This window comes from Saccostrea cucullata, unplaced genomic scaffold (assembly GCF_032062105.1).
Source record: "Saccostrea cucullata isolate Sc308-1 unplaced genomic scaffold, CSIRO_AGI_Scuc_v1 ctg1631, whole genome shotgun sequence".
NCBI lineage: Eukaryota > Metazoa > Mollusca > Bivalvia > Ostreida > Ostreidae > Saccostrea > Saccostrea cuccullata.
In genome coordinates, this window is record NW_026938499.1 from 2926 (window position 1) to 26696 (window position 23771).

General features: G+C 32.8%; 1 pseudogene; it reads right to left on the minus strand.

The window, feature by feature from the left end:
* Nucleotides 1-208: 208 nt before the first annotated feature.
* Nucleotides 209-7108, minus strand: LOC134250515 (uncharacterized; annotated as a pseudogene).
* Between the last annotated feature and the right edge of the window lie 16663 nt (nt 7109-23771).

Consider the following 23771-nt stretch of genomic DNA (forward strand, 5'->3'; position numbering starts at 1 on the left):
TTTATGAATTTACCATGAACATTGACCAGCACGAATTAAGGTGATACCTCAGTATCTATTATGCCACTACATGTACTTATTTAATATTTTGAATTGCAAATAAAAAATAACACAAAACACAAAAAAAAAAACAATTAAAATATGTATTTTTTGATTCTTTTCTTACGGTCAAGGATTGATTTAGTAGAAAAGCACTGAAAAGCATATGCTTACTGTATTTTCACAAAACATTTTTCAATTGTCCTTTGTCATGCCTCACAGATATAACCTGACACGGTGTACCTGGACTCCCCGTTTGTCCACGTGTAATCCATGTTAGGATGGAGCACAATGAACTCTTCTTTATTGTTTACTGACGTCGGGTGACTGATTACTCCACTGAGTTTGAAAGTCAGTCACTTTAGTCCCATCGTCATACAGCCATTCTCCTGGGTATTCAAGTCTTTCTCCTTGAATGAGGTAGCTCGATCCTTGAAAACTGGCTATAATGAATAATAGTTATAATGCTTCAAAAGTTATTTTAAGGTTTATCTTACTTAAATCCACCAACATTCAAATTAAACTATTGAGAGATATTCATCTTTAGTATGAATAATGCACTACCAAGAGTTAACAACTGGAAGAAAAGTGTCACTGAAAACCTTAATTTATTGTATAGAACTTCTTCAGAAACTTGATTGAAGAATAAATAGTAAAGAATTTGAATTCGCCAGATCATTTACATACGAAGTCTGATTTTTTTTCCCCCTTGACCAGTATACTATATATACGCTGTGACATGATTCGGGTGACCACTCAAGGACTCTCTTCATGGTTGATGAATAATAATTTTGGTAGAAGTTGGCCCAGTAGTTCTAGTCAATACTCTAAAAAGGTTCCAGAGAGCTAAAAGTTACAAAAAACTTCCTCACCCGTCGAATTTTTGAATAAGAGAACCCTGTCGTTGCTATTCAATTTTAGGAGGTGATGTCCCTCTGACTCACAATTTTCCTCTATATCTCGGATTCTAGAAGACTCTTCGTGGATTTGATAGCAAAGCGTGGTACTGTTGCTTGAAACACAATTGAAATCTGATGGACAGCAACCACAGATATCTTAAATATACAAAATTCAAACGAATGCTTAAAGTAATACATGTACAAGAAAATTAATGTGCCTTACAGCAATGTTGTCTATATTGAATTTACATGAAATCAACACAAAGCAAACTCCTAAACCTGTTTTGTAAGCACTGGATGAACCTGAGAGACAACTGCATAAAAAATCCTGTAAAGGTCCGGCAAAAACGCATTTGTGGACAAGTATACTGATAAGCAACAGGTGATTGATATCAAGTAAAAATAAAAGGCTAACGGATAGTAAAGGGATAAAAATCATGCACGCTATCAAAGCAAAACAAGGCCATCACATACACACTATGTCGAAACTGCAGAACTTACCATCTGGAACACAAGAAACAAGTTCTACAGATTTCCCAAGACATCGTAAGCCTTCATACTGTGGTTTTGGGTTGTTGCAAACACGTGACCGGAAGGATGCGCCCGTGCTTTCAGTTACGACCTTTCCACAATGTAACTGACACTCGGACCATGCTGTCCAAGCATTCCACTGGCCATCGACTTAAAATGAATAATGTTCACACATATAAACTGATATATAATGCAGGGACAGAAGAAATTCTTGTTGTATATGTTATGACGAAAAAACACAGGTCGTCAATTGCTGCTACATTTGGGCTTAAATTTGAAGAATAATTAGATATATGCTTTTTTTGTCAACAAACTATAATATCTGCAGGAAATCATCATGGTAAACATGATAAATGATATACGTATACCTACTCGGTGGATGCTTTGAACAATCTTCATCTATAAGTCCGTCAGCATCATCATCTGTGAGGATAAATATCGTTTTGTCAATTAGATGAAATATTGTGGTATATAATTATATTAATTTCATATGTAATCACAAGTCATGCTTTTATCTTACTCAGGCACGTAGCAACAATTTTTCCCAACATTACCTTGACTGTTGAAAATGTCCATTGAAAGGTTGGTTGCCCCCCCCCCCCCCCCCCCTCCTTTTAACCACAGTATAGTGATATGAAGGTAATGTAGTATTGGAAATGTAGTAAAATCGGAAGGAAAGGAAGTTGGTCTTGAAAAAAGTTGGCCACTACCCCCTCCCCCCCCCCCCCCCCGAAATAGAATTTTCGAGTTTGGGCAATCCCCCCCTTTTTTTGCTTGTCAACTTTTACAGGCAAGGAAAAAAAATTTTCCTCAGGTTGCCCCCCCCCCCTCCCTCACTTTCAAAAACGATGCTACGTGCCTGTTACTTAGGTTATCAGAATTCAGTTAACAAGCTTCATAAATTTAATCTCTTTTTTTGTTGTTAAGTGTCAGTAAGTACGTTTGAGTGTAATCGCTGAAAATAAATTCAATATTAAAATGGAAAAATACAAGTTTCCCGGTCTCAATACAAAAATGACAATTGGATGTGATTATTTGTTATAGTTGAAATGATGCAACAAAAGTAATATTCCATTAAAAAGCTCCAGAGAGTTGTTTGAAGTCCTTCAATTGCAAAAGATATAGATAGTAAATGATGTCCTTTGATAACCCCTTTAGAAAAGTTAACCAATATCAACAATTGATGTTGTAATGGATTACTCTGCAAAAAGAATTTTGTCGTTCATTGCCAGAATGTGTGCTAATTCTGGTTATGAAAAATAGTGCAATTACTTTTTCTCTGATGCAAAATCAATCTTTCCACGTCTAAATACCAATGATATTGATTGTATAAATGAATAACTTTGTATGCCTATTCAGATTTCTGTTTTAATTAGAAGATTAACAATTTACAAGATTTTTTTTGTATTTTATTGAAATGTAAGAATCTATTAAGCATTTAGTTCAATTCAAAAGCTCTCACACAGTGCCTTAATTTGTCATCGTATCGCAATAAGAAAATTTCGTCATTTGCAACGCATCTCAAGACTTTCAAGATGTTTACTCAGAAAAGAAACCATCGCTTTTGGTCTTGGAATAAATAAAATAATGCGATACCTATTAAATTTTTGTCACAGATTTCCTCGTCAATGAGTCCATCACAGTCATTATCCATTCCATCCGGGACATCGCCATTTGTAACATTACACGGCTGAAAGTGAAAAACAAAGATCACTTGCGTCAGTTGTAGTTTTTATAAAAAAAATGTAAAACTGTGGAATCATTATTGTTTGTGGGGGACAAATGTTCGTTAATTTCTTGGGTCACCCTTATCCACGAATTATATCCCACGAACATTTATTTTATTTTATCAACTTACTGTTTCATTGAATCTATAACAAACAATGCAATAGTAACCTGCGAAATTCGTCCCCTCGAACAAGTAAAAACTTTGCTTGCCGATAAACATTGAACCCAAGGAATTAAAATGGTTCTCCAGTAAACCTCTTTAACAGTCATTTAGCTTTTTATCTATTACAATATCTACTGAATAAGATAAAGGTTTCTCATGACCATCGATTCTATTTCGTACCGTATTTATGGGAGACAACCGCATTCCGGCAGGGAACCCATATGATTCATAAGGAGCAAGTCCATAAATATATCCACCAAAGACCACAATGGGTGAAGTGTGACGAAATGAGTGGGAACCGGTAGACACTGCAACATAAGAAGCCAAGTACTGAGTTCCTATTATTTGTTTATAAACCTGACTTGATGGTAGATTTACTCCATCTAATTGTAAGCCACCTGCATCTTTCCAATGCACAACAAACATAAAATAGTTAGTATATTCGCCTAGCGAGTATTTTGGGGTGGTGAATACATATTCCGAGCTGTACTGTTCAATCGGGGGGATCAGTGTCATGGCTGGGTCGGCCATCTCTAGAACTTGGCTCGACACAATCTGAACCAACATAATGGGCTTTGAAGACGTGACAAGGCCGTACAAATATGACGAATGGTACTTTTCTGAGAAGTCGCCTGCCTTTGAGAGGTAAAATGTGTATGAAATATTTTGATTAAGCTGATAGTCAAATCCAATAGTTTCTACAACCGTACTGTCCTCACTTGCAATGAACCGGAAGTAGTCACCGGTTGTTCGAGTAGGGATAGGTAAAGTTATAAATCGTTTGCCCCAAGATTTTGTTGGTGTCATTTGCTGAACTAGATGGTCTTTACTTCTGCCAGGTCCAACGTCAGTCCGCCTATTGCCGCTATAAACCACCACAGGCTGGCTTGATTCAATCCTTGTTCCCGTTATGTCTGCCGGAGCCTGTATCTGTACCGTGTCGAATGGACTCATTTGAAACTTGAGGACATCGCCATTACCATAACGTCGGGACCGAAACTCAAATTTAGAACGACCGCTCATTTTCATTCGTATGTCAACAAAAGTATCTGCAAAAACGCCACATATAAGAAATTCGGTGTTATAATTTGAGGGAAAATGAGATACTGTGTAATATTCTGTTCCAAGAACATCAATCGGAAAGGCGAGAAATGCGTCAGTAGAATAGCGTTCTTTATTGACGCCATAAACTATAACTTCATCACTAGCAGACACACTCAGCGCCTTCTGACTTTCGCCTGTTCCATACATACGAAACTCATTGCTAATAAATAACTGTTTTGTCTGACCAGATGTCAAAGTAAATGACTCATATACAGAAGGCATATTCCACTTTGGAGACGTAACTACGACCTTTACTTCGTAAGGTTTGGCAGTGGTTATGAAGAGTTCAACTGGTAACGCTCTTTGAAAATTTTCCATAAAGGCAACAATAAAATCCGTTCCTTTGTTATCCGGAAAATCTATGAAGAGAAATATAAATTAAGAACTAAAGAAATCTGAACAGAAAAGTACAATGTATGTTTTATTCTTTACGATAAAAGCTATGTCGCAATGTTATTAGACTTTCGACAAAATAATTCATTTTAACATGTGTGCCTCTAATCTTTTCCAAGCTTTAGATATTTTTTTATATAATTATACCAGTTGGAAGAATAGAGTCAAACAAATGAAAGGCAGAAATACTTTTTTGATTTTCGAAAAACTTCAAATAGTCTAAAGGGTAGCGTTTCCCTCACACAACTTTGAATACGTAAAGGGGTAATCTCTTGTTGATCTTTGTTCATTTTAAAATGAGAACAAATCAGTTTTGAATACTATAACTAAAAGATACATGAAATATTGGAGATAACTCATTTTATTCAAGCTCAAAAGTCCATTTAATTTTACAAAATAGGAGCAGGGCAAACACAGACTTCGAAATCATCAGAGGTAGGATCAGGTTCGACAGAGGAGTGAGCATCCTCTGCCGACCAGTCACACCCAACGAATGTGCCATGTCATACTTGGAAAACAATGCAAAAATCAGTCGAAAATTCAGTATGTTTTTAATGGCTTAACAATTAGTATGAAAAAAAACGTCAGTAAGCATTTCACTTTACGATACAACTGATTATATTCGCCAACAATGTCATTGTGTCGACCATAGAACTTACAAATTCATGACTTTAAATGACACTTGAACACTTCTGATGTTTTTGTTTTATCAACTTATTTGTCAATACCTTACCTCGTTTTAGAAATTGTTTAAACGTATAATTTAACTGTACAATGTATTTGGCTAACGATTTTTGGTAATAACCTGAAATAAGTGGTATATAAAGTGGGACCAACTGCAAAAACAACAGTAGTTGTCCTAATAATTGTGTAAGTCAAATCAGTCTTTCCTTCAAGATTAATTAACGCAGGATTCCCTGCCTCTTTTATGAAACGCCAAAATATGGAAAAAGATTCATCTTATAAAAAGTCATGTTACCTTCAATCTAGATTTAAATGGTAACACACAGAAATCGCATTGATTGAAAATAATTCAAATAAAAACCCATTGAATTCTTTTGTATGTATTAGTAGATACTGATACATCCATCTTCAAAAGAATAAATAGTACTTACTTTGTACGTCTTTATAAACGATATTAGATCCTTGATATTCATAATCAAACGTGCAAAAGTCGATAGCAGATTCCCTGTCTATGAAGAAATAAAATATTATGAAAAAATGAAACACTAAACACCCTGGCTCAAAATTAAACTCAGAAATCATTATCCTATGATGAAATAGGTTCTTCCTATAGTTTACATACATGTACATGTATATTGCTTCAGAACATAGTAGGCACAAGCATGGACTTAAACATATGCTGAAATATTTTTTTCTGATTTCTAAGATAGCTAGAAAAAAATTAACACTAAGTTTAAATCTAATTTAACACAAAAATGGGGGGAAACTGCATTTAGAGAAAAAGGTTATGAGGTCCATTTAATTCAAGTGTTTTTCATTTACTAGTAAATTTCGTCTAAAAAGGGAAAAAACTTCTAGTGTTTAACATGATACATGTATTTTACTAACAATGGCATTTTTAATGTGTCAGTTACATTTAATGGTACTTACCTTGCAGAAGATCAAAGTGTTCCCAACCGGGTATCGAGAGATAAGTTACCGTCTTAGATTTAGAATATTCGTCGTACACATAACAAGCACAATTCCCCTCATCAAATCCCAGGGACCTACACTCCGGGGAGGACGCACACAGGGACATACATTCCCGGAGAGTGCACGTGCTACTGGAGTTGCTGATATTTGGGGTATGACGATATTTGTCTGTGACGTCACTGTTTTTGGCCCAGGAAAGACAACAGTTGGCATAAACAGAAATAGTAAAATGGAAGAAGGATAGGATCAGTAAAACCATTATTGTATTGGTTAAAACTCAACCATGAAGAAGCTAGGAATAAAAGGGACGCTGGAATAAATTTTATATGTATTTATTGATAAGCAACATCGACCGAATAAACGTGACTGAATGTGTACACTCACGTTTATAGAAAACCAATCGCGTCCTTGTTTGCAGTAGGAATCTCTCTCATCGGCGTACAAAAACGTGTTTTCTTGCCTGAGCTGAAAAAAAAAAAAACATTTCGAATCAAATATACTTGACGACTTTTTCTAAATTAGTATCGATGATTAGACATGGACTATAATATGTCAAAAATTAGTTACAAGAGATTGTAATTGATTTTGTACTTTTGTTTAACTGCTCTTGCTTCCAATGACTTCCTACGTGCATTTGCATTGTAGAGAAAAGGAAGTCTCAAAATAAAGATTACTATTATATACATGTATAAATAATACATAAAATAATTACATTTTAAACGATGTAATCAATAGTTCTTTTCCATTGCATTGAAAAGGCATTGTATAATTTCCTATTCTACAAATTGTTCGATTTGAATTGTATTTTTATTGAAAGTTATATGATGCAATTAAAATTATGAAATATTAGTTAGTAAAAACATTATATACATTAAAAATGGAAGATTTATACAATACAAAATTAATGTAAAACTATACAATACAGATGGAAAATTAAATAATACAGATTAAAAATTATATAATACAAATAAAAGAATTACACATGTACCATTCAAATTGAAAATGATACTTTGCTAATGGAATAAATCCAATATTTTAATGTTTGACATGATATGCCTGGTTGTTAAACATTTTTTTTTTTAAAAACTCATATAGATATTTTGATGTATCTATCGTTTAAGACTGTTTTAGTTGAATCAGAGTTACATATGAACATAAGATGTACTTGTAGATTTAAGTTTATTATCAAGAGTCTTATGATATCTATATTAGTATTCCCTTCTTTAAGATTTTTTTTTACTTTTAATGATTAAGAATGGTTTATTTTGAGTTGTTTAATGTCCATGTGAAATTTTTCAGTCTTATATCATCAGCTTAAATTAAGACTCGAAAATTTCCGTCCACGTTATGAATAAACGATGAAATACAGGTTTTATATTCCTTGCCAAAACCTTTATACTCATTGCCAAAACCTATTTTTTTTATCTACTGAACCTCTTTTGTCTGGCTTTAAGTTAAAAAAAATTAAATAAATGTCCCAGTGTTGGCATTTTCTTTTCTCTTTCTTATTGACAGGGGATGCTTTTTCCGCCACAACACCTTATTCCGTCACTGTTTTCAAAGTTCCTTTAGGGCTCTGGCCATATTTGATATTGTAAAATTTGACTATTGCACATTTTATTTTTATCCCAATTCTTATGTATCCCCCAAAAGCCAACTTAATGTACTTTGAAATATTTATATTAAGATAGTAAATCACATGCAGTGAATGTTCTTTTAGAAAATAATCTCACTAACCTTGTTTTATTATTTTTTTTACATCTACAGAATGCTGGAAGCACACATAAATTATCGTATATTGAAATTGAAATAATGATTATGACCATTAATGTTTAATTCAAGCTTTCAATAAACGTTGGTCCACTTTGATTATTATTTGCAACAACACAAAAGATACATTAATAACACACCTAATTTTCGATTACCTTCTCCTGCTAAAGGTATAGTAATGGTAGCTACATACGGTATATGTGTAGTTTCATTCATGCTTGATCGTATAAAATGCCAATGTTTGTCAAATAATTAAAACTTCCATTTGTTTTGTTTGCGGTAAGCAAAGATACTTATCTAAATGCTTGCATAATCGTTTTATCAAACCAATGAATCAGCGTTTTACATCATTTTAGACGCTTTGCAGAATCCAAATTCTAGTCTACATCATACGTTCTTAATGAATTAATGCCTGCCATATATCATATTATTCATGAGTAAAGCCATCAAAAGCTGCCAAAATTACTTGTCTGGTTGAATATAGCATTGGCACACATGTTTCGTTTTAAGGAGGTTTGACCCTGACCTTCTGAGCAGATTCAGGTCTGGAATCTATTTCTTAAATTCTGCATCATTTTTAAATTCTAACAAAAATCTGGATTCTACAATGCAAACTAAACTATATTCAATAAAAAAAAACGCGATTATATTCCGTTTAAGAAGGGTTAAGCCAGGAACTATATTTTGAGGTGGGGGGTTTTTATTTTAGAAGAAAACGATCAGTTTTCACTTTTGAACAATATATTGTACTATTAACTATGAATTCCTCTTTTTCCATGCTGGTTGCAAACAAAGCTATTTTTTCAGTGAAATATCTTATGCTGATATATCTATTGTATTATTTCTTATGAATTCTTTCCACGAATTGTGACAAATAAAAGAAATAAATTCTGAAAGTCCAGGAAAAAATTGATGCAATTTTAACAAAAAAAAAAAACAAAACAAAAAACAACAAACACTTTTTTTGGTAAAATCTAAAAAAAATTACATCAACACCCCACTATACTGATGTTCTTTTCTGAATATTTAAAACAAATATCACCTATGTGCTTTAATTTAGCAAAAGTTTAAGACTTTAAAATGTTTTTCTTGCTTATTTAATTTTCATTGCTACAAAAATTACATTTTGTGAGTACAAAAAGGTCAAATAATTAATTATGGGGACCAATTTGAAATTTTTCTTAGTCACAATTATAAAGTGTCTTTTATAAAATAATCTTATAGTTCATTTTGTTCCATGCTTTATTTGGATAAAGATATTGGAGTGAAAAAGTCAAAGATGCAATTTTTTTTTATTAACGAAAAGTCATATCAAATGTACTGTAGCGCCAAAAGAAGCATATTGACCCCAATTTTTTGAAAGTCTTCGCTATTCCAGAGACCATTTGTATTACGCGGATTATGCATTTTTTTTTTCTCTGCAATTAATGTCTAGAGGGAAGAGTTAGCATATAACCCTAGTAATGGTTCAAAACTATAGGCGGGAAAACAGAGTACTAGAGTAGTATTTAGGAAAAAGAGCAACAGTTTAAACTGTCAGAATAATCATGATTTTATTTTATTGCTTTTCTGAACATTCTTAAAAGGTATCAAGAGCTAATTCCATTAAACATTTTAGCTCCCAGGATTTATAATTATCTACTGAACTTGACAAACCCTTCTTGGTGATCTTCATCACAAAATCAATGCATGGTAGATAGAATTGGAACTGCATGATATTCCCATTCAATATAAAAAAAATTAAAAGTACTAATACTTGAATAAAGACCACCGCTCTGCTCGATTTCGTTGAGTAGAGGACAGTTTGCATTTTAAGTATTATCATTGGGATGCTACCTATGCGTATATGTAGCCTGGTTCATCATCACCATACAATATAACTGACACATTGTTATCCTTGTTTTACCAGCGTCCGTTAAGTAATGATGCTTGGCACCCCTCTCGTTATATATAGAAATTTCCTGCCCACCGCCATTATTTAATTTAACGATAAACTCGGTGATTTAATTATAGATAAATAATTTATGATATATATTTCTATCATATCTTTTGTCTTTATCATTTATTTTATATCGATTATATGATTGACCAGTTACATAGACGGAATCCATATTCATTGTTAGCCTCTCCCCTATATGACATGGATTTCATATACTTTATGGTAAATATGATTTTGCAATCAGCTAAGAGACGTTTCTTTCTAGATACAAGTATTTTGATTCACGACGATTTAATTATAGATAAATAATTCATAAGATATATTTTTATTATATCTTTTGTCTTTATCATTTTTTTGTATTGATTGACCAGTAACATAGATAGAATCCATATTTTAAACCAGACTCTCCCATTAATGACATGATGTACTTTCTAGTACACATGATTTTGCAATCATCAAAAAGCTAATTTTTTCTAAAAATGCTGATTCCTTCTTAGTAAACACAATCAATCTTAGTATAATTCAGAAGATAGCTAAAAAAAATAATCATTAGTATCGTAATTAGTCTTAACAATTATTTTTGTATAGATTTAAGGCAAATTGAGCATTGTACAAACCGACAGAGGTTGCTAAATACAACATTTTATTTATAAATTTATTATTTAAAAAGCTTTTATAGATTATTAAAGGAAAAAAGAAACATTTTAAAAAAGGATCCGTTATAATCTTTACATATTTTTAATATCACACCATCATTCTTTTCTTCTCTGTTATTTGGTTTTGTGACCCCCTTTTCTAAATATTTAACGTTAACACTAAACAAAATGAATAAAATTTGTTCGAATAGTTTTGCTGGAAAATTATTTCCGAAAAAAATATGAAAAACAATTATTTTGTGGTTATCTCCTTTTGAATGTTTCGAAATCAATTCTTAGTAGAGGAGAATAAATCATCTAATCTTCATGCAAGAAATCTGCTTAATTTTTCCCCTCCATATGAGCATTTCTTGCCATTTTATCTCGGTGTGTGTTTTCAGAAGAGGAGGGAGGTTAAGTGGGTGGGAGGGGTAAAGGTCATTTATACCACTTATATGCATCTGTGTAAATATGATAATTCAAAGAATCAAAGAGATTGGGGAAGAGGTTACAAAACCAACTGACAGCTCCATCATGAGTTCGTACATTTACCTTTGAATGATCATTAACTGTATTTGTATAACATACTAATAGTTAATTGACATCAATATCTAATACTGTGAAATCACTAATTTTCGTGTGGATTTAATTTTATATTGTTTTCGAGGAACATAGAGACCATCAAAGAGGTAAAGCCACGAAGTGCCAAAATATGCCCTGTCACCAAAATAAATGAAATTCTATTCTGTGAAAGTTTAGACTTTGTGGGTTATAATACAATTTATTTTTTAATGATATCTTTTCCAGTTTTCTTTTTATAGTCGTTTGAAATTGGTATTGTTTTCAAGTGAAATCCACATGTGCAACGTCATGACTTTTGACGTTATATATACACATGTATATTGTAACGTTTTGACGTTAACATTATTTTAACGAAGGTATTATATGTACATTATTGGGGGAATCTGCTAAAATAAACGCTACCTAAGAATTTGGGGGAATTTTATCATAGGACTGTAAAGAAGTTTTCAGTCATGAGATAAATAGCTAGCTATAGTTTTTGCTTTGATGAAAAAGTGTCTAAATACTGTAATATTGTCCTGAAAGCAACTTTAAAATGATACATTAATGATTTTAAAAGAGAAAATAGAGATAAATTATTCACGGTGTAAATATTAGCTGTATCCATAGTATTGATTAATATAATCCGTTAAGTCATGAAAAAGCTGTGAATAAATTATTAATAGTTTTCATTATTTTTTTTTCAGGGGGGTGGGGGGTTATAGTATAGGCTGTTTTAATATCCGTTGCTTCTTGTGTGTTCATTCAAAATACAAGGGCTGTGCGTAATTATCATTACCATGTGTATATATACATGTAATTGTTACCTATCATGTGTAATTGTCTGGACTTTTTGGGTTAAAATTATATTTATTCATATATCCCTCGGAATTGCTGTACATATGGAAGGATATAATTTTGCCGACGTTTCTTCACACGTTTTTTTATCGTCAAGTGTTACATGTATCCCTTCGGTAGAAGCTCGAGTGTAGTGTACATTGCTATGCATACAGGAAATTCATAGTTTGACGGCACTTGTTTTGATAAATTGAAAATAAATTACGAAATCTATAGCCACTTTATTTAAACCTCTTTAAGATTGTTCATAAAGTGAATGCATAACGCCAAAAGAAAAACAGGCGCGGATCCAGAAATTTTTACCAGGGGGTCAAACCCAGTCAAAGAAATATACAACCCAGAAATTGTCATGCAACAAAAAACCCCAAACAAACAAAACAACAACGTACAACAAAAAAACCCCTAACAAACAAAATAAACCCACATAAACTAATTTCGCGTGTTTCCCCATCGTCTCAAGACACGGTCTGGAGTCCACATACAGCTCTTTCCTCCAGAATAGAAGAGTTTCGTGCGTTTTTGGTCGAGATATGAGATTGTGTTTCCCATACATATAAAACCATAACTTTTCATACAAACTCAACACATATTCCACGGTTTCGAAGATGAGGTCGGTGTCTTCTTGGAGGGATCCAAGGTCACTTTTACTTAGTTTAGTACAAGTATATTTAATAACTCCGCAAATCCCAGCCGACCCCCCCCCCCTTTCCATTTAGATCCGTGCATGGATGAAAACTGGATATACAGACAATGGAGGTAATTTTTACATTTTACAAATGCAATGAATTCATACCAAATCGCTATCATCTCAGAGGAGAGAAAAAATGTGAAAATTACACATCCTAAATACCAAGCTAGCATATTTTAGAATTAGGATCTATGAAGGCAATGGAATTACATGCATGAGATAATTCTGATATTCAGGGACACCCCATGTATTAAACATGTTAAAAAAACTGCTGTCCAGCATTTTATATAATGGTTTGATAACCCTTTTGATCTGAAACTGCATGGAATATATGTAAGTCCGTTCAATTGATATCAAGCTCAGTTGTATTTTATGTAGTTAAAGATTTTTAACAAAAAAGAAAATTAAAGATCACCCCGGCTGTTGTGATGTGGAAGGTCAAGACGACCATGCAACTAATTACAAAATCAGCCGGGGATATTTTTAGATACTTGTGTAACGGGAGAGGAGAAAATGCAGCTGACCAGACCTGGATTCGAACTGGGCCCCCTGAAACTTTGGTCAGGTCTCTGGCCACCGGAGATCGAACCGGGCTGACCGTCACACTTAGTAATCAATTATAGAATAAAGAAAATAAAATTACCCTACCCTGTTGATCATAATAATCATATGCAAGTATTTATGAATAACCCCCCCCCCCAACCACCATCGAATAGATTAAATTCTTTTCGTCAGTTTTTCACTTGTAAAAATTGATTTTTTTTTTCGATTGAGTATAAAGGTATAATTTCTCTGGATTTGCCCTTGCATCTACCTCAAACTAACTGTCGACTAGATTACTATAGTACTTATGAAATATTTGTAAAACCTACAAATAAATATTTAGAGCACATTGCAAAGGCGTTGCGAAAATATTTTATAAATACTGAATTCAAAGACACACCAATACGCTGACATATTTCTGTATTTTATATTTTTGCCAAATGGAAATATATTTGTTTGAAATATTTATGAAAATATCAGTATACTATGGAATCCGGATAGGGCCACGCAGTTCACTATCGCATCATCGCACCATCGAGGTTTGAGTCGATGGTGCGATGACGCGATAATGCGATTACGATGGAGCGATGAAGCGATAACGACGAAGCGATGGTGCGATAGCGCGATGACCATGACGCGATGGCGCGATACTGCGGTGACGATGAAGTGATGGTGCGATGGAGCGATAAAGCGATGACGTGATGGCACGATAGCGATGCTGCGATGGTGCGATAGCGATGATACGATAACATGATAACGATGAAGCGATGCTCTATCGTGTCGTCATCAGTGCTCTATTGCACTGTCGTCATCGCATTGTCGCACTATCGCGCTATCGACTCTTTTGCGCATGCGCCATTGAGAAGAGAAATGGCGTCAGGTTGTGAAAGTATGAACAGAATACATATCGGAAATAGATCTTACTGGGTGAATTAACTTCACTTGGCATAAAAATTAACCATGTCTTTATTGCCAGACATATAACAAGTTAGAAGATTGTTAAACTATAGTTTGATAATCAAGATCAAGTTAACAATACACTCATATTGTGAATGATGTAAAAGAAATCGAAATCCGCCTGATCTAGATTTTGGTTTCTAAATGGGGGGGGGGATTAATACTGTAGATTGGGAAATGATTACGTGGGAAATAATTACGATGGTTTTACTTTCACTGTGTTCGCGATTCATTTTTTTCCGCAAAGTTAAACACATCGTGAATGCTATCATTAACTATTAAAACAAGTTAATGCTTATACGAAATTTAAATTAATTTCTTGCATCGTGGAATCAGGGACCTATATACTAGTATATAGGTCCCTGGTGAAATTAAAGCCATCGCTATTGTACTTTCTGAGAAAGCGTGAAATTTGAGCACCGTTAAATACAGTATTCACAATCAAGAAAATTTAAAGCAAATACAAAACAAAAGTCTTCCTCCCTCATTCCTCTTGGTACTTCGTGTTTGTTATTTAAAATATGATTATCAAATACAAAATTAAAGTCAGTAAATTATCACTGGGCAATCAAATCTTTGCTCGAATTAACTACCTGCTGAGAATGCCATCCTATCTATTTAGTCGATAGAGCGATGGTGCGATGACACGATGTCGATAGCGCGATAAAGCAATAACTATGGCACGATATAGCATCGCATCATCACTGTCGCACAATCGCATCATCGCTATCGCACCAACTCATCATCGCTATCGTGCCATCGCGTCATCGCATTATCGCTCCATCGTACCATCGCATCATCGTCGTCGCGCTATCGCGCCATCGCATCATCGTCATCGCGCTATTGCGCCATCGCTTCATCGTTATGGCACCATCGCTTCATTGTCATTGCATTATCGCGTCATCGCACCATCGACTCAAATCTCGATGGTACGATGATGCAATAGTGAAGTGCGTGGCCCTATCCGGATTCCATAGTATACAGTATACACTTGTATGTAAACACATCGATGTCCTCAGTGAGAACTTATGCACAGCGTCATTAATAACAGTTTTGCTTTTGGAGCAAGATGAAAATTGAGTTTTGTATACCTGCATAAAATTATCTCAGAAGACTATGTTTAAAAGTAAAATAATCGACGGCTGATATACGTATGTAAATTGCAGCTATAATATGTTACAGTACTGACTCTACCTCTCGTAATATTATAAGGAACTTGAAATTGACATACACTCATCCAAGTTATAGATTTTGTTTTGTGGAAATTGTAGACAATCAATATCTAAATCCTTCAATTTCGTACATTGTTATTTTTTTATTAATATTTTAGCAAGCTAGCTCGATATTATTTTGCTTGTATTACAAAGGGTAGACGTGATTATGATATTCCCCGTTTTCGCAGTGATGGATCCAGAAGGGCGGTCCATTCTTTGAATTTGCTAAAGAGAAGAGAAGAAGAGTCCCTAATTTCTGTTGTGCTTTTTTTTAAAATAGAATATTTCATTGAAAGGCTCATGTAGTAATATATGAAGAAATTCAGTTGTGAAAACAAAATTGGATTTACGGGATCAGAGATTTTAGATTTATTTACCTTTCTTTGTCAAAAACTTTCAGGTAATAAGTCCATAATTTTTCCCAATCTGATGACTCTTCCACTTTTAAAACGATACTACATCCCTGTATCTGTTTATCTTTCTTTAAGCGTACGTTATAACAACTCTTTTCCTCTTCACCCCCCCCCCCTTTTTGAAAAAGAACCCGCTAGATCCGAGTCTGTTTTACTTAGGCATTTACAAGCTAGTAATCTATAGTTATCATGTAAAGCAGTATTAAGATTTGTCTTTAGAATAACAACAGTATTCTAAAATTAAAAAAAAAATTAAAAGAAAATAGTGTACAGTTTTAGAATGAAAACAGGCGATTGAAAGGGGTGAACTTGGCGATAATAGAAATACATTTGTACATGAAGAGCTCTATTAATAATTTAATGATATCATCGAGTAAAGTTTAAGTGATTCATCATGAAAAAAATTTAATAATTTGAAAAAGCACCATCTGAAATAATTACAGGCTTTATGACGTCACAATTGACGTATATGTAATACTTTTAACGTCATTTTCGAAGAGAAATGTAACTTATCGTTTATGTTTTTCGAGGTTTGAATTCTGATAATATAAATCGAAAGTCATGCCTCTCCACAAACATCATTTCAAAAGAACTACTGGCTATTTTTTTTAATGTATAGTGTATAATTTTTATATAACTATTGTTATACAAACCAAATATTACCGAATGATTAACAAATCTGGTGAATCTTTGCGACATCGAAATTTAAATGTAAAGTCATATTTCATATTGGCCACACGTATGAACAACAATTATATTAAGCATGTAGACTCGTATCAGCAATATTTATACACATGGTAAGTATGAAAGTTGTTCTTGACTGTGGCCACACTTAATTTTGGCAAATTCTGTCGAAAAATATACATTTTTGAACGTTCTTATGAAACCGTTGCATCTTCAAACCATCGCACGTGCCTAACAGCGCATTATTTAACAAAATGGGTTATGTAAGGAAAAGAAGTATGTTGTCCTCTAATAATTAACGTATAATACTGTTCATGAATAGAAACTCGATTTTTTGTGAAAAACATCGGGCCAAATATGATGGTTCGTGGCTTTACCTCTTTATGACCACCACAAAATGTAAAATTCCTTATGGATAACTACCAAACGTCTTCCAGCCACGAATTCAAATCCCCACAAACCAATATTTTTTCCTCAAACCTCGAAAATTTGACATCACGAATATATGTGACATTGCAGTAGTTGGATTAATTGTAATTAATTTCAAACTGGCATTTGAAACCTTATTTTAAACTTTGTTATCTCCAATTCTAGGATTTAAATCATGTAACAATTATCCAGTGAAAGTTCTATTTTTTTTCCCCTTATACTGCGGCTAATACACAGTCTAAAGTAAAGAAACTATTGTCAAAAGTCTAAAGAATTTTAGCATCAATATCTTGTCGATTACAGTTTGTCCCGAAACATTTTGAATATCGGCATTCAATGTAGAACGACCCGTTGTATATAGTATAGTCTGTTGTTATGTAGAGATTTGATAGCTAGGTCTATTTTCACAAAAAACCCTGAAATTATTAATTAAGAATTGAATATCTGTTAGCCTACAAAGATTTTTTTTGGCAAATCCTAAGTCAACCCATGGAAAGGAAAATACAACAACTTGATAAATCATTGTCCTAGTTATTCAATCCATTTATAATATTATCTCTATTTATGGGTATATTATCATAATTATAATATTTTGAAAGTCAAATATGGCGTATTTATTATTAGCTCAGATAGCCAAAATTTAAAAGGTATTTCTATTCATTTAATAGCTTTATTAGCAGACCTATTTTTGTATTCATATGAAGCAGAATTTATGCAAAATCTTATGCGTGAAAAGAAGAAAACACTTGATGTGGCCTTCAACTCGACTTTCAGATATATCGATGACGTATTATCAATTAACAATGGTAATTTCCATTTCTACGTCGATACGATATATCCAGAACTTGAGATTAAAGACACATCTGTTGCATACTTGGATATTTTACTTGAAAAGGACGTTAATGGTAACCTAACAACCAAGTTATATGATAAACGTGACGACTTTAACTTTTCTATCGTCAACTTCCCTTACTTATACAGCAATATACCTTCATCACCTGCATACGGAGTGTATATATCTCAGTTGATTCGATACACAAGAGCATGGTCTACGTATGAACAATTTCTAAAACGAGGTAAATTATTGACAAGCAAGTTGATGAAACAAGAATATCAACAATCTCGTTTAAAGTCATCATTTCGTAAGTTCTATGGTTGATACATTGACCTTGTCAGCAAATACAATTTATCATTGAGTCAAATGCTGACTGACGTTTTTCATACCAATTGTTTGTCCATTTTTTATACAATGAATTGACGACGGATTTTTCCGTTATTTCCTGATCATGACAAGGAGCACACGACGGGTGTGACCGGTCAGTAGGGGATGCTCACTCCTCCAGGGTACCTGATCCCACTTCTGATGGGTTGGAGGTCCGTGTTTGCTCTGCTCTTATTTTGTATTGTTTTATGGACTTTGAGTTCTAATTAAAGAAGGATATGGAGATACTGTTCGTTATCTCCATATCCTTCTTTAATTAAATATGAAACTATTCTGCCAACACAATTATACTGGTATTGTGTATATAATTTACACTAAATTCCCTCCCAGTGTTTTTAAAGCTCACATATAGTTCTATTCTGAAACATTTTGTTTTAATCCTTGAATTTTCAAATAATAAATGTTTGCTTCATAACCTAAAATGTAGAATGAAAGATTTGTTGTATGTTTATCTTTATGCAAAGAATTTGTATATAAATGTATAATTTAAAATAATTCTAATTAAGAGTATATCCGTTCTTGTTAGAAAAAACCCACATGTATTACTATGGTTTAGGGTCATTTTCGATATGTTTAGTATCAATTAAAAAAAATTAGCTGTTAAAAAGGAATATTTTTTATTGAAATCCCATGGTAACTTTTATCTTATGATTGTCATACGTCAGATCTTGAGATGATCGTAAGATCTATTTTAGGACAAATCTTATGATAGTTTTGTGAAACCCAGTCCTGTACAATAATGATTTTTTTTTTATATAAAAGTGTATATTGGATTGTATATGGAAGTCTTTCTTCTGTTTTATTTTTGTTTAATTGATCATGAAGGTTTAAGTTACATACAAATTTATCATACCAAAATTATTTAACAGCAAAATGAAATTTTCAAAAAAAAAAAAAAAAAAAAAAAAACGCAGCTCATATTGCTTTAATATTTAACCAGGCTACATTTATGTACAGGTAGCACCCCAATGATAATATTTAAACCTGTACTTGCAAACTGTTCTCTACTAATGAAACGAACAGCTAGAGCGATGGTAATTTCTTCATGTATTAGTATTTTAAATTTTTTGTTTATATTTAATGGGAATATCATGTAATTACATTTATCAGAAAAGTCACAAAACCATGCATTGATTTTTTGATGATTATAAGAGTTTGTCAAGTTCAGTAGATTAATCCTGACAGCTACAATGTTCAATAGAATTAGCTCTTTAAACATTTAAGGAGTGTTTAGAAACGCAATGGGAACTCAAAATAAATTTATTAATAAAATTATGATTATTCTAACAGATTTAATGGTTGCTCCTTACTCAAAAAAACTACTCTAGTACTCTGTTTACCCGCCTTTAGTTTTGAATCAAGTCTAGGACAAAATGTTAACTCTTCCCTCTAGACATTATTTTTAGTTTAGATTTAAATAGATCCTCAATTTATTTCCTTTGAGTTTTGTTAGACAACCATATGCATGATGCAATCAAATGATAAATTTTAGTCTTCTGCCAAAGGGAGGCTAGTGTTCTAAAAAAAGTAAGTTCGTACAAAAGAAAAAAAAGGACAAAATTTATTATAAAATTTGTGTGTTTCATTCGCAAAAACTTTATCCAGGCATTTCATTTTAGTTTGATATTTCAGTGAAATTGTAAATTATTTCAGGTTTTATTTCTCCTGAAAAGTTTATTCAAGGAATTAAGGGGAATAACAGTATAAAACAAGCTTTTCTATATTAATTATCTGCAGGCATGTGGTAAATAAGAGGAGCTGAAAGTAAAATCAACCTTTCCTGATTAAAAATTAAAATAACAAAATGACGGCTAAAAGATGTTTCATTTTTTTTTATTTATTACTTTATACTCCAAACACATCTGCGCATTTGCGTTCAGCGATCATGACGTCATCAACGAAGAGTCTGCCGGAACTTTTCTTCGTGCTTCCGTATATTGTCTTTGAAGAAAAAATAAAACTGTGTTTTTCTAAACATTCTCAATATTTAAACTATAAAATGTTTTCTTTGGGTGTAAGTACGGATACTAACTCTCAGCTATTGCAGAGAAAAAAAATCCATAGCACACGTAATATAAATTATCTCTGGAATAGCAAAGACTTAAAATAATGCTAACAAACTATAACAACCCAAGAAAAACATTTTATTATTTTTATTTATACATGTATTTGTATTAATAATCATTTAAAATAGAATTTAAGACTAATTATTGTTTTATTGATGTGTACATTATAGTGTATGTTTCATTGATGGAACAGCCATCAAGATCATGAAATCTGTACAGGTGATATGCCGAAACGGACTTGTATGACTTGTTCATGGACTGATAAACAGCAATGGTTTTCTTAATTTAAAGTATGTAAATATATTATAATAAACACCATATCGGCATAATAAACCGTGAACAAGAAATATGTGAAAGTATAAATCAGATTCCTTCCCCTATCCCTTGAGAAGGGCATTTCACTTTCACTTTGCGCCTAAAATATTCTTTTCCCCAGGGACCTTAAATCTTGTGAACTTCCTCGAAGAAATACTTATACTGTATGAGAAACCCTTAAAAACACTGGATTTCAATAAAAAATAAATATGACAAAACTCACCAATAGAGCATCTTTGTTGAAGTTCTCTTTTGGTAAGTCATATCGTACATTGTTCCATTTGCGGGGTTCATTCGGACTTGGGTTTTCAATAGTTACGAGAGATCGTTGAGGATGAGGTGTAAGATTTGAGTCATAAAAGAATAGGGCTAGGACTGTGCCAGTCGCTTCCACTCTATAGCTAAAGCTGACACAGGTGTCAGTCCCTGTGCGAAGATAGTGAAAAAAGTAATAATTTACTAGATTATGAAAAATACGTCACTCGATTTTTTTTACCATATTTCCACGAGAGACTATCCGACATTTAGGGGTATTTATTAAAGTTTCACTTTTCCATTTTTTTTAGTCATTATTTTTCTTCTTTAAGATATGATAAGTTAAATTCACCAGGTATTTAATCATTTAAAAAATTAAATTTATCTGTTTCCTTTGCTGAATTGTGAATTGAAAATACATGTTCTCACCATTCGCACCCTTCGTGCCAACACCTGCCTCCCAAAGCCGGAATTCCTGACCCTTGTTTATTCGGCCTATAAAGGCTTCTCCATCAGGACCTAGCTCCTTGTTTTAGAGAAGAAACAATTTTAAAAATCAATATATACAATTGATCACGTGTAAGACAAAATCATAAATATGGATTGACTAAAAAAGGAACTGTTTAAAAAAATGAATGTCGAGAATAAAGAGGAAGGAAAAAAAAAGAAAAGAGTAGAAGCAAATTAAGGAAAACATCGTACAGGCAAATCTATAAGGTCTCCCAGCATTTTCAGGTCTTTTGTGGTCCCGAAGTCATGTCTCAGCACAAATACCTTCTCTGTGAAGTACGTTTAAAATTTCCTTTATCATTCAAGCTACTACAGTAACACACAGTTATAGCGAACAGGCTTATAATGGATTGACGCTTACAGCAAAGTACGTTTTATTCCCTGTGGCTCCTTTATATACGTATACGTGTATTAGTTTATGAAAGGATATACTTTAACAACCAATCAAAATCGTCCGTCCTTGGTACTTTGTTATAAGCGTATTTAACTGTATCAATTTTTTTGGGTATAATAATTTAGAAATAATTGATTCAATTCATTCGTATTACGGCTAAAAACACGTGCATGTAGAACATTAGAAAATTGCCTAACCTTTGTGATAGATTCAACATTACATGCTTTAAAATGAAATATAATTATGGAGATAACGAACAGAATTCAAGCTGAAAAGTCCATAAAATAAAACAAAATAGGAGCAGAGAAAATACGGAGGTGGGATCGGGTGCCATGGAGGAGTGAGCATCCCCTGCCGACCGGTCACACCCGCAGTGATCAATAGTTTTTTCTGCTTCTGAAGATTTGTGTATCTTAAAATAAAATTAATATATATCACTTTTTATTAAACCATGATGATGGTTTTTGTACTATACGGACCTTGACATCTGTCCCCTTTGTACTCCCATGAACATTCACAATGTAAATGAGAGATCAACGAACAATTAAAACCATTCATACAATAGCCATTACATGGGTCCACCTGTCTGCTTACTGTTAAGAGAGAAAAAATTATCAAGTTATTCTTAAAAACTGTCATAAAATAAATCTGATGAGTTGAATTTGAAAATAGGAGGAAAAGTTTAAATAAGCCTTTCTGAAGACAAAATGATACTCACATGCGCTTGCGTTGGCTCCTTGGGCTAAAAACAAAGCAATGGTGACAAAGACCATACAATATAACTGACACATTGTTAGCCTTGTTTTACCAGCGTCCGTCAAGTAATGATGCTTGGGACACCTCTCGTTATATATAGAAACTTTCTGCCCCCCGCCATGATTTTATTTAACGATAACAAAGTGATTTAATTATAGATAATTAATTTATAAGATATATTTTTTATTATATCTTTTGTCTTTATCGTTTTTTTGGTATTGATTGACCAGTAACATAGAGAGAATCCCTATTCATTGTTAGCCTCTCCCGATTATGACATGGATTTCATGTACTTTATGGAAAATATGATTTTGCAATCAGCTAAGAGACGTTTCTTTCTAGATACATATTCACGATGATTTAATTATAGATAAATAATTTATAAGATATATTTTTATTATATTTTTTGTCTTTCTCATTTTTTGTATTGATTGACCAGTAACATAGAGAGAATCCATATTTTAAACCAGACTATCCCATTAATGACATGATGTACTTTCTAGTACACATAATTTTGCAGTCATCTAAAAGCTAAATTTTTCTAAAATTGCTGATTCCTTCTTAGTAAGCACAATCAATCAATCTTATAATTCAGAAGATAGCTAAAAAATAATTATTAGTATCCTAATGAGTCTCAACAATTAGTTCTATATAGATTTAAGCAAATTGAGTATTGTACAAACCGAAGAGGTTGCTAAGTAAAACATATTATTTATAAATTTATTGTTAAAAAATCTTTTATAGATTATTAAAAGAAAAAAGAAACATTTTAAAAAAGGATCCATTATAATCTTTGCAGATTCTTAATATCACACCATCATTCTTTTCTTCTCGGTTATTTGGTTTTGTGACCCTTTTTTCTAAATATTTAACGTTAACACTAAACAAAATGAATAAAATCTGTTAAAATAGTTTTGCTGAAAAACTATTTTCGAAAAAAAAAATTGTTTTGTAGTTATCTCCTTTTGCATGTTTCGAAATCAATTCTTAGTAGAGGAGAATAAATCATCTAATCTTCATGCAAGAAACTGAAACCTGCTCAAATTGTT